General features: G+C 46.0%; 1 protein-coding gene across 1 annotated transcript in view; it reads left to right on the top strand.

Annotated features, from left to right (window-relative positions):
- Positions 1-9,591: 9,591 nt before the first annotated feature.
- Positions 9,592-16,063, top strand: part of PLEKHH1 (pleckstrin homology, MyTH4 and FERM domain containing H1) — an 85,218-nt gene continuing 78,746 nt past the window's right edge. The window contains exon 1 of the mRNA XM_016189453.2: positions 9,592-10,125. The gene's annotated coding sequence lies outside the window, so the exon portion shown is untranslated. The remainder of the gene's footprint in view (positions 10,126-16,063) is intronic.

The raw sequence follows: 16,063 nt of genomic DNA, 5'->3' as shown, positions 1-16,063 counted from the left end.
CTTTTTACTGAGGTTTGTCTGTGTGTTTGTTTTTAATGATTTCTCTTTTGACCTTTGATTTTTTTTTTTTCTATTTCTGCTGATGGTCTTATTCACTGTATTTTTTTTTCTTTCAGTTTAGCTACTTTGTTTTGTAATTCTCTGATTTCAGTTAGGACACCCCTCTTTCTCCCACTTTTGTTGAAGTTTCCTTCTATAGAACTTTTCATTGAATACTCACGGAGCATCCTCAGGATTGTTGTTTTGAAGTCTCATGTAGGATGTTTACGTTGCTTTGTTGAATTTGATGTTTTCTTAAGGTTGTCTTGATGCCTTCCATGTGGGTGACTTTGACTTCCTCTGTCTCCTTGTTATGTTTAATATCTCTGAGGAACTAGGCTAGGGGCCTGCGCTTGAGCAGATCAGGCAGTGACTATTTTTCTCACTCACAAGCACCTGGTACAGACTAAAGTGCAGCAAAGTCAAGCCAGCCTAGGGTTCAAGATTGTATGATTAAAGATGCAACAGCTACAGGTTGCCATGGGCAAGGGTGCAGGTCTAACAAGAGGCTGGGGCCTCAGTCCCAGTTGGTGACAGCATACATATTCTGGGAGCTAGTGGGGAAGACAGTTTGGTAGGTTGTGGACCAGCAAGTGAGAAGGGAAGGTTCTGTAAACCCCATTGTTTGTTGGCTATGCCTTGAAAGATCTGCAGGGTACTTGCTAGTTGTAAGGGTATTATTCTGCTAGCAGTCAGGTGTGGGCTGGTGAAGACAAAGTCAGTTTGTCTGACAGTAGTTACACACTTGGTAAATGTCTCTTGGATTCCAGTTACATCAGCCGATAGTTCAGGGTGGGTGGAGTGCTCCTGGAATCTGCTGCCAGCGTCTGTTATTATGGAGACCAAATTCCAATAAGCATCCACATGGGCTGCTCATGGCAAAGTTGCAGTAATATAATGACCATAGCTGCCAAAACTTCCACTTATCATGGGAGTTTATAGTGCGTGATTTTTTGTCTGTTTGTTGTTGTTGTTTCCTTTTGTAATATTTTATGTATAAAGTCATAATAGGGGCCAGGTGATTCCAAGTTCAAGCCCTGCTCCCCACCTGCAGGAGGGATGCTTCATGAATGGTGAAGCAAAGTTGCAGCTGTCTTTCTGTCCTCTCCCTATTTCTCTCTTTCCTATAAAAAATTAAATACATAAAATATAAAATCACCCTGGATTAAAGTTCCACATCTTAAAGATCTCTTCCATATTGCAACTTGCCATTACATAGTGAAGTTTCTTGGGGAAGGGAGTCTTTCTGTGTCCTCATTGCCTGGGTGCTGACATTTTGTCCCTTGCTATGGAAGCTTGTTCACACAAGTCTTGACTTCAGCTTTGTTTTTATGCACATTGTTTCATGTATTCATACAGTCTTGTTATTATTGTAGAGAGAGGTAATCTTGACCCCTCTCCTTCTAAACCCCAACTTGTATTCTAGAAAGTCGGATAGTAGAAAGACAGTAGACCTGGTGGGTCCTGCTGCCTGTCTTAACTGCTCCTTTTTCTTCAGACTGAATGGAATTAGATGGTTTTCTGGAGTTTAAGAATGTTGATGGGAGGTTCATGGGGATTGCTAATGTGGAGGTGTGAGCAGTGGACCCGGAAAGGGAGAAGAGCTCAGGACTCTCCCTTTGACATTATTCACCATGATTCTCCTGCCCAAAATCTCATGAAACCAGATCTCTGGACTAACCCTACTATACACTTTGTTCAACCAGGTGTGCCATCACCAGGCCCCAAAGGTAATACTTCTCTTGCAGGACACAAAGGGGGCTTGAATTAGAACTAGGCCCAACTAAACTTTGTCCTCAGACTTGTGCCTACTCCATCAACACTTGGATAACTGCCAGACCACGAGAACAAAGTGTATAGTAGGAACCCAATAACTCTCTTGTGGTCTTAGCTTAATTGCTTTGAAACCAGGACTCAGGCCCTCTCATCTGGACATTGATCCCTGCGTCCCCCAATTTGCTATAACACTTCTCAGGACTTTAATCACTTGGAGATAGTGACTCAAAATGACTGATACTAAACTTAAAGGTTGGCAAATTGTCTTTCACTGTCAGCTTGTGGCTTTATTGAGTTAGCTGTTGACTTCCTTGAGTCTCAGATTTTTACTTTACCTGTGATGTCAATACTTTAAAAATCTTTGAGTAGCATTATAGCAGAAACCAAAAACATTGCATCAGATGTCTACACTCTATATCAGTTAATATTTAGGGGGCATGACTAGGAGTAGGAATGCCAGGCACCACTAGATGGCGCTGAGAGATAATAGCCTCAGTCAGCTTTGTCCTAGAAGTGACGGGTCCTGTCATCTCCCCCGACTCTTCACAAGAAGGAGCTAGGCCTAAAGAGCTTCTAACAGGAATGATTCCTTACACCGGTCCTCGCACTTTGAGCCAACTGGAATGATTCCTAATGCTTCTGGTAAAGAATGTCAATAATAAAGCTCAGGGACCCGCGCAAGGATCTGGGTTGGAGCTCCTCCCCAAATACAGGGGGGTCACCTCACAAGGGTGAAGCAGGTCTACAGGTGTCTTTCGCTCTTCCTTCTTTCTTTCTTTCTTTCTTTCTTTCTTTCTTTCTTTCTTTATTTCCCTCTTTCTTTCTTCCTCTCCTTCTTTCTTTCTTTCTTTCTTTCTTTCTTTCTTTCTTTCTTTCTTTCTTTCTTTCTTCCTTTTGACTCCAGGGTTGTCGCTGGGGCTTGCTCGGTGCCTGCACTACGAATCAACTACTCCTGAAAGCCATTTTTCTCATTTTATTGCCCTTGTTGTGGATGTTATTGTTATTATAGCTGTTGTTGTTGGATAGGCCAGAAAGGAATTGAGAGAGGAGGAGAAGACAGAGAGGAGGAGAGAAAGACACCTGCGGACCTGTTTCACCTCTTGCAAAGCAACCCCTTGCAGGGGGGGATGGGGGAGGGGCTCTAACCAGATTCTTACTCCAGTCCTTGCACTTTGCACCATGTGTGCTTAAGCCACTGTGCTACCGTCCGCCTCCTCACTCATTACTTTCTAACTTCCCTTTCCCTCTCACTTTCTCTCCAATAAAGCGGAGGGGGGGGGGTAGTGTATTCATAGTGCAGGCACTGAGCCCCAGCGATAACCCTGGAGGCAAAAAAGAAAGAAAGAAAGAAAGAAAGAGAGAAAGAAAGAAAGAAAGGAAGAAAGAAAGGAACTCCAATGCTGAGCACAGTGAAGTACTAGGAGGTGAAGGTAGACAGATCAAAGGAGATTATAGAGATACTAGTTTGAAGCCATCCTGCAGGGGGACAGGGTGGAGGCTGGGGGTGGGGGTGTTGCAGTGACTGTGTCCTCTCCACTTCAAGTACTTAGTAGCTTTCCTTCTCCATGAATCCAGGGCACTTCTTGCCTCACTCTGCTGCAATCAGCCAGGCTAGATAAGGAATCCTGCAGGGGAGTAACATGTATGGTATCCCCGCAAACCAACTCACTGCCTGGGGCTGGATTTCCACTTAACTCCTAGGCTTCCTCCTGTCAGAAGCCATCATCTATACAGGGAAAATACACACAAAAAATAGTCCTCCAAGTTCCATTTCTCCCTGGACTGAGCCACCCTCTCCCTCCTCCCCATCGTGGGCCACTGTGGACAGCCCACCAAACAGGTATTGAATGTAGGAAATGGTAGCTTAGTGAGTCTCTCATACTGTTCATTCTACTCACTGGTGAGGGTCTCAGGCAGAAGCAGATTTGGGTGGGGTGGATGGAAGACATGTTTTTCTCACCATGACTCTGTCATCAGCTGAAGAGATGGTAATGCCCAGCATGGATGAGCACTTCCTTCCCCTCCCCCTACCCCAGCAGTGAACCACCGGCTTCTGGGGAGGACAGGTTTTGAACCTGAAGCTCTGTCTGTCTGTCTGTCTGTCTGTCTGTCTGTCTGTCTCAGAGTCCACAGGCAGAGCCACTACCCCAGCCTGGCAGTCTGCGGTTGAGTACTTCCTAACCGTCAATACAGTGTCAGAGGTGGGAGCCAAGCTCTAGATGTGGGATCCTTCTAGACTTCACTGTTACTTTGAGAACCCAAGTGGTTGGAGCCCCCACACATGCGATCCAGAAAAGGAGCCCCAGGTTAGCTTCCTGACCTGAGTTTCCTTGGCTTCTGAGAAGCCCAGAGTCTCTTCCCACAGAGGCACCCCAAGATGCTATGGAACCTGCCACCTACTTGGAGCTGGGTCCTGCTCAGCCCTTCCCTGCTGATGTGAGCCACCTTTGTTTTTATCTGTGATGAAAGCTGGTGGAGAAATAAGACAGCTGGCTTGAAACCGTGATGTTGCAAGTGCTCTGATTACCTAGAATCTCTGGTAGATGGCCGGATTCACCCAGTTCTCATTCCCTGAGTTCCACTTGCTCCCTCCCAATTCAGCTTCTCTTTTTTTTCCATCCCTGCCAGGCTCCCACAACTTTCCTACACTCCCCCACCCTCTGCCAGGCTGTCTCTTGCTTGGTGAGCCCACAAGCTGCACTAGACAGATAATTTTTGCATTGATAGATATTGCAATTATATCAGTTCTACCCCATGTGCCCTTCTGGGACTGTTGTTTCTCTCTGATCTTTGGAGAGTTGGAATATGTCTGACAAGCCAGTCATTACCAGACACCCTCCCTGTCCTGAAGGAGCATGGGAGTACAGACCCCTGAGCCTACTGATCTGACATCTGGGGGCCATGAGGAAATAAATAAAGTCCATATTTTAATCAATGTCCCTAGGATTTTTTAAAAAGATCTTTTTATTATTATTTAACACTGGTTGCTTGGGGCCAGGCAGTGGTACACCCAGTTGAGGGCATATGTTATCATGAGCAAGGACCAGAGTTCAAATCCCTAGTCCCCACATGCAGGGGGGAGCATCAAGAGAGATGAAGCAATTGCTGCAGGTATCTCTCTCTCTCTCATCCTCTTTAGCTCCTCCTCCCCTCCCAATTTCTATTCATCTTATCAAATAAAGAGTAAAAAGAGTAGGGCCCGGGTGGTGGCACACCTGGTTGAATGCACATGTTACAATGTGCAAGGACCCAGGATGAAGCCCCTGGTCCCCCACTTGCAGGAAGAAAGCTTCATGAGTAATGGAGCAGGGCTGTAGGTGTTTCTATATCTCTCCCTCTCTACCACCCCCTTCCCTCTCAATTTCTGGCTGTCTCTAACCAAAAAATAAATAAATAAAATTTAAAAAAATAAAGAGTTGTTTTTTTTTGGGGGGGAGGTGTGGGGGAAATAGCTGCTGGGGACAGTGGATTTGTTGTGTAGGTACTGAGCCCCAGTGATAACTCAGTAGGGAATAAAAAGGACTAAGGTTGTCTAACACATTGGTCTTTTTCCTTATTTGTTTGTTTGTTTGGATGGTTGGTTTTGTTTTGTTTTTGCTTTTATAGAGATAAAGAGAACAAAAGCAACCACAGCACCAAAGATTCCTTCAATGTGGTGGGGGCTGGGCTCAAACCTGGGCTGAGCACATGGAAAAACAGAGCACTACCCAAGTGAGCTATTTCACCAGTCTGCTTCCAGGATTTAAAAAAAAAAAAGTTAACTTATTTTAGGAAGGGGGGAGGGAGGGAAATTTATATCACTCTGGTACAAGTGATGCTAGGAATTGAACCAGTGGCCTCACATAAGAAAGTCCTGTGCTTTGCTGCTGAGTCATTTCCATGGCAACTCTCAAATATTCTGACCAGAGGATAACTGTGCTGAGGAGATCATTTCCCGATCTTACAGCAGGACAAAGGGAGGCATAGAGCAAGGAAGTGGCTTATCCAAGACTTAGAACCAGGGTCATTTAATTGAGAACCAGGAACAACTTGAAAGTTAGCTCACATGAATGAATGACTGATTAGATGAAAGAAAGACAGGGAGCTCAGAATCCTCCACTGGTATCGTCTGGACCTGACTACAGCTGGATCAGACTCAGTTCCATAGAGTGCTAAATAGAGCATGTCTTGATAAAAACTGTGAAGAAAGAAAGAAAAGAAAGAAAGAAAGAAAGGGCAGGAGGAAGGCTGTGGGAGTGAAGAAACGTGGAGGGGGGGGCAAAGGACCAGCAAGATAGATTACTTGCTTTGCCATGGGCATGACCTAGGTTCAGGCCCCGTCCCTACCACACTGAGGGAAGCTTCAGTGCTGTGGTGTCTTTCTCTCTGTCTCTGTCTATTTCTCTGAAAAAGTCAACCTGGAGTGGTGAAACTTCATGGCGGTGGAGGGAGAGGAGAAGAGAGAGAGGAGATGAGAGGAGAGCAGAAGAGAGGAGAGGAAAGGAGAGGAGAGGAGAAGAGAGGAGAGGAGAGGAGAGGAGAGGAGAGGAGAGGAGAGGAGAGGAGAGGAGAGGAAAGGGGAGGAGAGGAGAGAAAAGGAAAGGAGAGGAGGGGGGAGGAGAGGAGAGAGGAGAAGGGGAAGACTGTGGAGCAAAGACAATATCTGAGAACCCTAGGGTGAAGTGTGGACCAGGGGCCAGGATTCACTCCTGGACAGAGTGGTGGTGGGAGTGGTATGGAGGTGCAGGCTGCATTTAAGAGTGAAACAGCAAGACAGAACAGCTGCCTCCACTGGCTGGGGACCAATGCAGGAGGTGGTGGAGACCAGAGTTGAGGAAAGTGGGCAGGACCTTCCAAAGCTGAGGAAAGAGGTGGCTGAAGTGAGGCAGAGGAGGTGACATGAGTAAAGAAGATGAGTGGGACAATCCTTCCAACTAGAGGGGACACTCTGCTGGGCCTATGAGGATCCCTGTCAGCCTGGGTACTGTCACCTGAAGCTCCTGGAGAACACCAGGGTCCAGGGCTGTGGGAGTCACTGGACCCTTGAAATGAGGGATGGACTAATCCCATTCCCCACCTAGGGCCCCAAGAGTGAGTGCTGGGAGAGGAACTCATAATGATAAACAGAAGAGTAACAAAGCACAGCTCTAAAGGACTTCATTGTATCAACTGGAGGAATTTGTCTGTTTAGCAGAGGATAGTAGAGGGAGGGGATGTTTGGTTTTTCTACACATAAAGGGCCAGAGATTCAAGCCACAGTTTCACCACTCCCTGGCCACTTTTTCATTTAGAGAAGAAAGAGACAAAGGGGGAGAGATAGCACAGTACCATCAGTGCTTCCCGAGCTTCATGCCACCTCCTATGTGGTACTGGGGTTCAAAAGTGGGCTATGCACATAGCAAGACACATGCCCTACCCAGGGAACTATCTCTGGCCCAGTAGATGATAGTAGTGGTGTCTTGTTAATGAAGTTCCTGTATGTGATACATTAGGGAAATACCCTTGCTCTTAGGAGATACCTGTTGAAATATTAGGGATATAAAGTCATGATATCTGCCATTACTACCAAATGGTTCAGGAAAGAAATACCTATTTATATATAAAGAGAGAAAGAAGATGTAGCAACATGTTGTTGCTGCTGTTGTTTTTTTTTTTTTTCCAAATACTATTCATCTCTGATTGATGACAGTGCTGAGGATTGAGCCTTGGACCTTAGGTGCTACAGGCATGAAAGGCTTTTTGCATGACCATTATGCTATTTACCTAGCCTTATATGGCAATATGGTAATAGTTGGTAAGTTTAGGTAAAGAACAGATGGGTATTTAACTTTATATATATATATATGTATATGATGTATATGTATATATATTTATTGTGCAATTGCTATAGCTTTGAAATTCTTAGAATGTAAATTTGTAGGGATATTTGAAAGAACAGATATTATAAACCAATAATCATGACCTTTAAATCTTATAAAACAATGTTTGATTCCATGGATTTATATTAGTTTGTTTATTTATTTATTTATTTATTTTTAGAGAGAAATGGAGAGTTGAGGGGAAGACAGAGAGGGGGAAAGAAAGACACCTGCAGAACTGCTTCACTGCCTGTGAAATGACTCTTCTGCAGGTGGGGAGCCGGGGGCTCAAACTGGGATCCTTACGCAGGTCCTTGCACTTTGTGCCACATGCGCTTAACCCACTGCGCTTCCTCCCGACTCCCTATTTTAATCTATTATCTTATTTCATCCTCATACCAACTCCAGATAGAGATAATGATTCTCATATGAAAGACAAGGAAGTTGAGTCCCAGAGAGGCTGAGGAATGGAATTTGCCCAAATTTACAGAGCTGGGATTAAAAGAGAGCCCTAGCCTGGGAGAGGTCACAGAGTGGAGTGGAATAGAAGGCCAGTGGCTAACACTTCCCTGAGTCATTTTCTGTGCTAGCAGCATTAGAAAAGCATCCATGCATAAGAAGTCATTTAGTCCTCCCTTTCCAAGAGCTTTGTACCATGTGATAAATCACTGGGTGAGGGTGGGAGGGATAGAAGGGACACTTTATAGAAGTGCAGGTCAGTGCAGTCTCCTTTGAAGGCAATTTGCCATAGTCTTTTCGAATTTAAAATCCCACTATGTTTCAGAGTCAATAATTTCAGTTCTCAGTATGAAATTATAAAGACAGTCATATATGTGGACCAAGAAGTGTATAGTAAGATATTCACTGTAGAAAGGTCTATAATGGCCAAAGGTTGAAAATATCCATTATTAGGAATGCTAGGGAGCCAATATAGATAGTGAGATATCTTTATACTTGTGCTAATATGTCACATTTAGAAACAGCAGATGGTAATGTCAAGAGAAAACAGCAAGCATGTTTCCGTAGTGTTAAAGGGATAGAAACACACATGTGTTAGCATATATTCAGTATATAAGTATTTATGAATAAATGAATGTTTATGTTTGTATAAAATAAATTGAGAGGTTACACACAAAAGCTTATGCAGCAGTTGTTTGGGGGAAGAAAAGTGATCTGTCGGACAAGGAAGAGTGTGGGAAAGTTTGCTTTTCACTGTATTATTAGAAATCTATATTATGTGCATGGTTAACTATTCTAAGTGAATAAATGCATGCATTCATGAGTGAATAACAAATCTTATTTATAAATTCCAGAGAATTCGTTTCTGAACTTCCTTAGGTAATTTCTAGAGTTGAAAGGCCCTCCAAAGCCATTGGCACAGTCTGGGGCTGATCTGTTCCGGTCCCCAGGATGTATGACTCCACGTGCAAGTTCAATGTTTGGCGTCCCTTTGGCCCGGTTGACCTTTAACCCATGACTTCTGAACCACCTGGTCCAGCTTTTCTCTCAAAGCATCTTTGTCCTTAAAACTGGGCATGAGAGTTCCCTGAGGGAGAATGCTAACTACACTAGTCTCACTTCCAGAGGCTTAGATTTAAACCTGGAGTGGAACCAGGGGCTTCTTTTCCCAAAGCCTGATGTGAGTTGCCCAAGGACCGTTTGGAGAAATCGATTCTCTGGGTTTCCTTCTGCTCTGGCCCGAGACTGAGAGCCTGCATTATGTGTTCCAATTACTTTGGATGTAAGCCTACACGGGAGTGCTAGGGGTTGTACTCTAGAACAAGGGTCCACAGAAGGTTGCCTTGCAAGCTGCTCAGCCTGTCTTTCTGGCTCCTTGGCCCTTTCCTTTAGAATAAATAGTAGCCGCGCGCACAAGCGTGCATACACACAAACGCACGCACACACATTTTAAGTCTCACATTTAAATCACAAATCCAGACATTAGTCCGCCAGTTTATTCTGAATGAGGACTTCTGTTGCAATTCTTACAGGTCGTCAGAAAAAACCCGAAACCTCCTTTGGGGGCGCAAGGTCTGATCTCGGGCAACATCCTGTGATCTGAGAGCTGAGCAGAACCCGGGGTTCCCCGGCCGCCCTTCCCCGTAAGCGGTGCAGCGGAACCCGGGAGACCCCGCGGCCCGGGGAAAGAGCCAGCGGTGTGCAGTGGTGGGAGGCTGGAGCCCGCTGAGGTCATTTCCTGTGCCTCTCTGCGAGCGCACCCTTCTAGAAGCGGGCGGGGGAGGAGGAGCCCAGCCGAGCGTTGAATGGGGCTCAGCGAGGCGCGGCGAGGCTTTGTGCGGCCAGCCCGCCGGCGCCCCTCCCGGTCCCGCCCCGGCCCGGCCCCGCCCACCGCGACCACTCCTCCCGGGGAGCCGACTCCGGCGAGATCCAAGCAAGGTCAGCGGCGGACGCGCGCGGAGGCGCCCGGGTGAGGTGAGCGCGGCAGCGGAGAGCCCGCGAGCTCGCGGGGGAGGTGAGCGGATCTCTGCGTCCCGAGGGCGGGGAGTGGGCCCTGGGGATGTGCGCTCTGCAGGGTGGAGAGCGGCGGCTCCTCTGGCCGGTGGGCGAGTCTGGAACAGGTGCCTTCCTCCCTGGAAACTGAGAGCGGTGGGAGCCGCCAGGGAGGCGAGAAGCGAGGAGCAACCTTGCTGGGCAGGACCCGGAGTTTGGGGCCGGATGGATCCAGTTGCTCCCGGGCAGGGCCCTCGGAGCGTCCTTGCAGGACTTCCCCCCTTCCCCTCTCCCCCCCTCCCCCCCGGGCTGCCTGAACTCTCGCTCTCTTTCCACCCTTCCAAGTTCTCTCTTCTTACCGCCACCCCCACCCCCACCCCCCCGCCTCTCCTCTCCACCTCGTCTCAAGTGACCGTGTCAGGGATTTCTCTGCCCTGCTCTTAGGGGTCCTTAGGGGCTAGGCTCGACTCCTGGAGGCAGATCAGTCAAGCAGAAAAGAAAACAAGCTGGGCGCCGAGTGACACCCGGAGCTTTGTGTCCTGGGAGCCTTAGAGAGGAGTTGGTCATCAGGGACCAGGGGGCCTCAGTGGGGGTGGCAGAGGGAGCGAGGGTTTTAAACTCCGGGGGCTTTGAACGTGCTGCTGTCAAGGTGCCAGGATTCTTTATGCTTGGGGTGACCTACAGGTAGCACCTGTACTCAGCCCAGCTGAGATGTCTGTCCTTCTATCCACAACTATTCAGTAGTTTAAAACAGACTTCCGAGGGGGAAACAGGCACATCTTGTCTGTAGTATGAACTGGAGCAGAGAGAGGGGGAGGTCACTTAAAATATGCATCCTTTTACCCTTCGATTCTATCTCTGGGACTATCCTTCAGATATGCGTTGATGCATAAGAAGTTATGTCTCCGTTGAATAGTCATTGCAGCGCTATTTATTTTAGCAAAAGTATTCAAACAACCCACAGGCTTGTCAAACAAGTGCGTGTGATAGCCACACAATAGAGTGTGTGAAGTTGTTAAAAAGCATGGAAGGAAGATGGGACAAGTGTTGATGTACTGCCATAGGGAGAGCTCTTAAGTGAGTACTACATGTAAAGGTGAATCTTTGTGGACTGAGTATCTTTGAAAGAAAACACCAAAACCAGTACCTGTGGTCGCCTCTGGGGAGAGCTGTGGCTGAGATATAGAGATGGGCAGAAGCCTTACTTTGCACTGTATACTCTTTTGTTCAATATTTATTTACTTATTGAAGATTTGTTTGTTTATTAATGATGGGGGGAGAGGGGGCTGAGAGAACTAGACCATCACATGCAATGCTAGGGATCAAACTCAGGACCTCATGCTTGAGAGTCCAACACTTTACTTACTGTGCCACCTCCCGGACCACACTTGCTCAATATTTAAAAATAGATTGAGTGTATTTTAAGAAAACTGACCTCCTCTCTAAATGGTTCTGTTAGTAAGCACATGTGTGGGCCACATTTCCTTGTAGGCCTAGGGCACTGATATTTTTTGTTTGTTTGTTGATAGTAGCTCTCATTTATTAAACATGTACTGTGTGCCAGGCTTTTATGATATTTCCTTTAATACTCAAAAAGATATGCCATAATTGGGTGCATGAAATCTTCATTTTGAAGGTCACACAATGGCTGAATATTGATAGTGCCATATGGTTAACCTGAATATCATCATCCTCCTTTTCCAATATTATTGCCCTCTGTTTCAAAGTGGAACCAAGGTGCAGAGAAGTTAAACAAATAAATGGTTTAAAGTCACAGGGCTGCAGTCATGCGTTGCTTAATGGCGTCCATTGACTGAGTTCATATACAACAGGCATAAACCATGTAGCATAGGTAGGTCAGAGGCCACACCATCTATATATGTGTAAGTGAACTTTGTGATGCTCACACCAGGACAAATCACCAAGTGATGCATATATCAGACTGTATCCCTGTTAAATGACACTTAAAGGTAGTTAGTACCTAAGCAACTATTCAGTCACAGGCCTTCAGTCACAGAACTTGGGATCTTAAATACTCTGCTGTTTCTCTTGACTAGTTTTGTTCTCAAGGGATGTTGGCCCTGACTGTCATAGTCCTTGCAATGGGGACTCACATCCTTCAAGACTGAGACATGCACGTTGGTTTCACCATTGTAACATGTGTCGGGCACTCAAAAGAGCTAGAATTCATGTTGGTGTGACGTGATAACAGTGCTGAGTTAGAGGGAGCTGTGCCCCTGTGTGTATTCATGCTCCGCCCCCCCCTCTGTTCCTAGAAAGGGGTTACAAAGCTCTTCCTTTTAGGTAGCTCGGCAGGTGTTCAGCCTTTTTTGTGGGGGGCACTTTTAGAAGATGGGGGTAACCTATCACTAGTAAGTGGAAATCACAGAAAGGTGCTCACTCTTGGATATGACATGGGGGAGCCTGTAGAAACTGTGCCCAAAGTGGTCTCTTTTTCCTTCTGGTGCCACCTGCAGTGACAACATCTGCTTTAGGGCCTTGCATTGATCGATTCCCTTTGCAGGCTACCCACCCTATAGACTTGAGCCTCACCAACTACAGGATCTTCCATTATCTTTATGTCTCCTGATTTTCCATATAGGAATCACCTCACAAAAGTCACTTGAATTAAATCAAATTTCAACATGTTTTCAATTTCTGGTTAAATCCTTTCGACTTTCCAGTGCTGTCTCAGGCCACATTTGTGTCTTTTCTGATACAAACCAAATCTCAGGTCACCTAATGACTTCCTGTGCCTTGGCCTTTCAATCCAATATGCAGGGAATTCCAAAGCAGCTGTCAAGACCATGGCACTTGTTTGACTGTCATTTGCCAAGAAGTTTAGCCTGCAGGGCACTAAGTGGGGAACAAGAGAATTGAGTTTCGCAGGGGTGGCATTAATGAATGACCATAGTAGCTGAGAGGAAGCCACATGGGGATTTACTGTACTATCTTCTCCACTAGTGTGTGTTTCAAACTTTCCAAAACCAAACAGAACCAGTTGAGCTAGAGTTTGTGCCCAGCTTACTCTCCTTCTCTTATTTACCTCTCTCTTTTTCAAATATTTTATTTTATTTATTTATTTAGGAGAGAGATCGGAGGAGAGAGAGGAAGAGAACCAGAGCATCACTCAGGTATATGTGTTGCTGCCAGGGACTGAACTCAAGATCTCATGCTTAAAATTCTAGTGCTTTATCCACTGCGCCACCTCCCGGACTACTACCTCCCTACTATTTTCCCCACTAATGTATTAGTATACAGGTACTATATATACTATGTACACTAATGTACAGGAACACTAATGTACCAGTTAAGCTGGTAGCATGAGGCTCTGCCACTGCTTGTGAAGCATCTTCATGGAGAAGGGGCAGTTCCAGAGGCTGAAAGGTCATAATTCTTGGCCCCACTGCTACTCTTTTTTTTTTTTTTGCCTTCAGGGTTATCGCTGGGGCTCAATGCCTGTACTACAAATGCACTGTTCCTGTGGCCTTTTTTTCTTTTTTTCCGTTTTATTGGATAGGATAGAAAGAAATTGAGAGGGACTGGCAGTAGCGGAGCAGGTTAAGCAAACATGGCTCAAAGCACAAGGACCAGCATAAGGATCCCGCCTCTCCACATACAGGGGGGTTTCTTCACAAGCGGTGAAACAGGTCTGCAGGTGTCTGTCTTTCTCTCCTCCTCTCTGTCTTCCCGTCCTCTCTTGATTTTTCTCTGTCCTATCCAACAACTACAGCAATAACAACAACAACAATAAACAACAAGAGCAAGAAAAGGGGGGGAAAACAGCCTCCAGGAGCAGTGGATTCATAGCGCAGGAACTGAGCCCCAGCAATAACCCTGGAGGCAAAAAAAAAAAAAAAGAAAAAGAAACAAACAGACTGAGAGGGGATGAGGAGCTAGAGAAGGAGAAAGATAGACACTTGCAGACCTGCTTCACCGCTTGTGAAGTGATCATCCCCCCCCCCAAGTGGGGAGTCATGGGCTTGAACTGGGACCCTTGAGCGGTTCCTTGTACGTCTTACTATGTGTGCTTAACCTGGTGCGCCACTGCCCAACCACCCCACTCTGACTCTCGTTCTCTAAGCAACTGTTGGGTGATGTGTTTTATCACTGATCAGTTCATTGTGAACACTACCGCTTGTCTTGTACCTCAATGCTACTGAGAGGATAAAAAGTGAAATAACACCTGCTTCAGTGTTTTGAAAGTTAAGATAGGAGCTGGATGGTGCTGCACCTGGTTGAGCATACATATTGCAGTGTCCAAGGACCAAGGTTCAAGCCCCCGGTCCCCATCTGCAAGGAGAAAGCTTCACAAGCAGTGAAGCAGGGCTACAGGTGTCTGTCTGTCTCTCTCCCTCCCTATCTTCTCCTACCCTCTCAATTTTTCTCTGTCTCTAGTCAGTAAATAAAAAAAGAAAGTTGTGGTATATATACACAATGGAATACTACTCAGCTATCAAAAATGATGAAGTCATCTCCCTTTGCTTTATCCTGGATGGATAAGGGGCAAATACCAGATAATCTCACTGATACGTGGACCTTAAGAAACAAACCTGAAAACAAAAACACTAAGTGAACTTTGAACTGGGCAGGGCATACGGCACCAAAGCAAACTACTCTGGGGAGGGAGGGGTTGGGATAGAGTGAAGAGTCATAGAATACTGATGTGCTCATTCGCCAGCAACCATACTGTAAACCACTAGCCCCCCCCCCCCAAATGAAATGAAAGAAACTTAATGCCCATTCTGCAAGTTCTTTTCTGATCATCCTGTGCATCTTTATGTGAGGAACAAGTGTAAGCTGACTTAGCAGGTGAGGTTCAGCTTGCTGATATCATCCCAAACTATCTTTTGCCTTATAGCTGCTGCGCAGACCACCTGCTTCTATTGGAAGAGCCTCTGGGCCTTTGCTTGGCAACAGGCTTCTTGCTCCAGATTGTTGGGAAACCTCTTAGCTTTCTTCGCATGTTGAGGCAAGCCCAGCTCCGGGGCCAGCCTCCTTTCCAGCTCCCCGACCAAGGTCAAGAGGCAATTAAGTAGAGCATTTGATCAGTTCAAAACCTTGATGTCTAGAAGACATTTGGCTGGGGAAAGCACCGCCTACATTTGCAAATCATCTCAGATGGCGGTGCTAGGGAGAAGTTAGTAATTTGTGTGTCCACTATTAGGCTGGAATTGGAGCCCCAGCTTTGACAATAAGTGGGAATTAAAATTCACCACCTTTTTTTTTTTTTTCTAACAACACAGAAGGATTAGGTTTCCCCTGCCCTTTGGTTTTACTTGGGTGCTTTTACTGCTAATTCCTAGCCCCAGGCCAGGTTGCTAGCCTCTCAAGCCCCAGTCTACCACTTTTTTTTTTTAATTTAGACCAGGAAAAGCTTTAGCCCCTTAAAGGAAAAAGCAAATCAAAGGTGAAGTCTCTCCTGGCTGCCTCTGGAGGCCCCACAAGGTTCTGTTTTGTCTTTTCAGCTGTGATCTTAGCTCAGAGGAGGTCATGTTTTGTTTTTTTGTCTTTTGTCTTCCTGCCCGTTCCATTTGGTCCCAGGCCTTTGAGGTGGGGATTGCTGGGAGGTCACAATGTTGGGATTGTTTGGGATGACAGTTCCGGGAGAGTAGGACTGAGGTCATGCATCCAATGTTCTGAGTGGCCAGAACCAAGAGACTCAGACACTTGACAGCTCAGTGATTTCATTGTGAAGCTTTTCTGTACAGATCTACTAATCCTTTTCTTGAAACAAAAGACCACATGATACATATTGGTGACTATTTAGATATTTTGGTGTCAAAATGTCAGAGACCAGGATGTCTTGGAAAATCTAGGATATAGGTTCACCTTAGCCTCACGACTCTTTGAGAAATCCTGTTAAATGCTTCTGTCATTCCTAGCAATCCACACAACTCTTTGCAAAACTGGAAACTATCTTTCCAGTTTTGGGTGTGTGAAGAGCATTGTAACTAACA

This window comes from Erinaceus europaeus, chromosome 16 (assembly GCF_950295315.1).
Source record: "Erinaceus europaeus chromosome 16, mEriEur2.1, whole genome shotgun sequence".
Taxonomy (NCBI): Eukaryota; Metazoa; Chordata; class Mammalia; order Eulipotyphla; family Erinaceidae; genus Erinaceus; species Erinaceus europaeus.
Note: the sequence above shows the minus strand (reverse complement) of the source record. Positions and strands in the feature narration are given on the sequence as shown.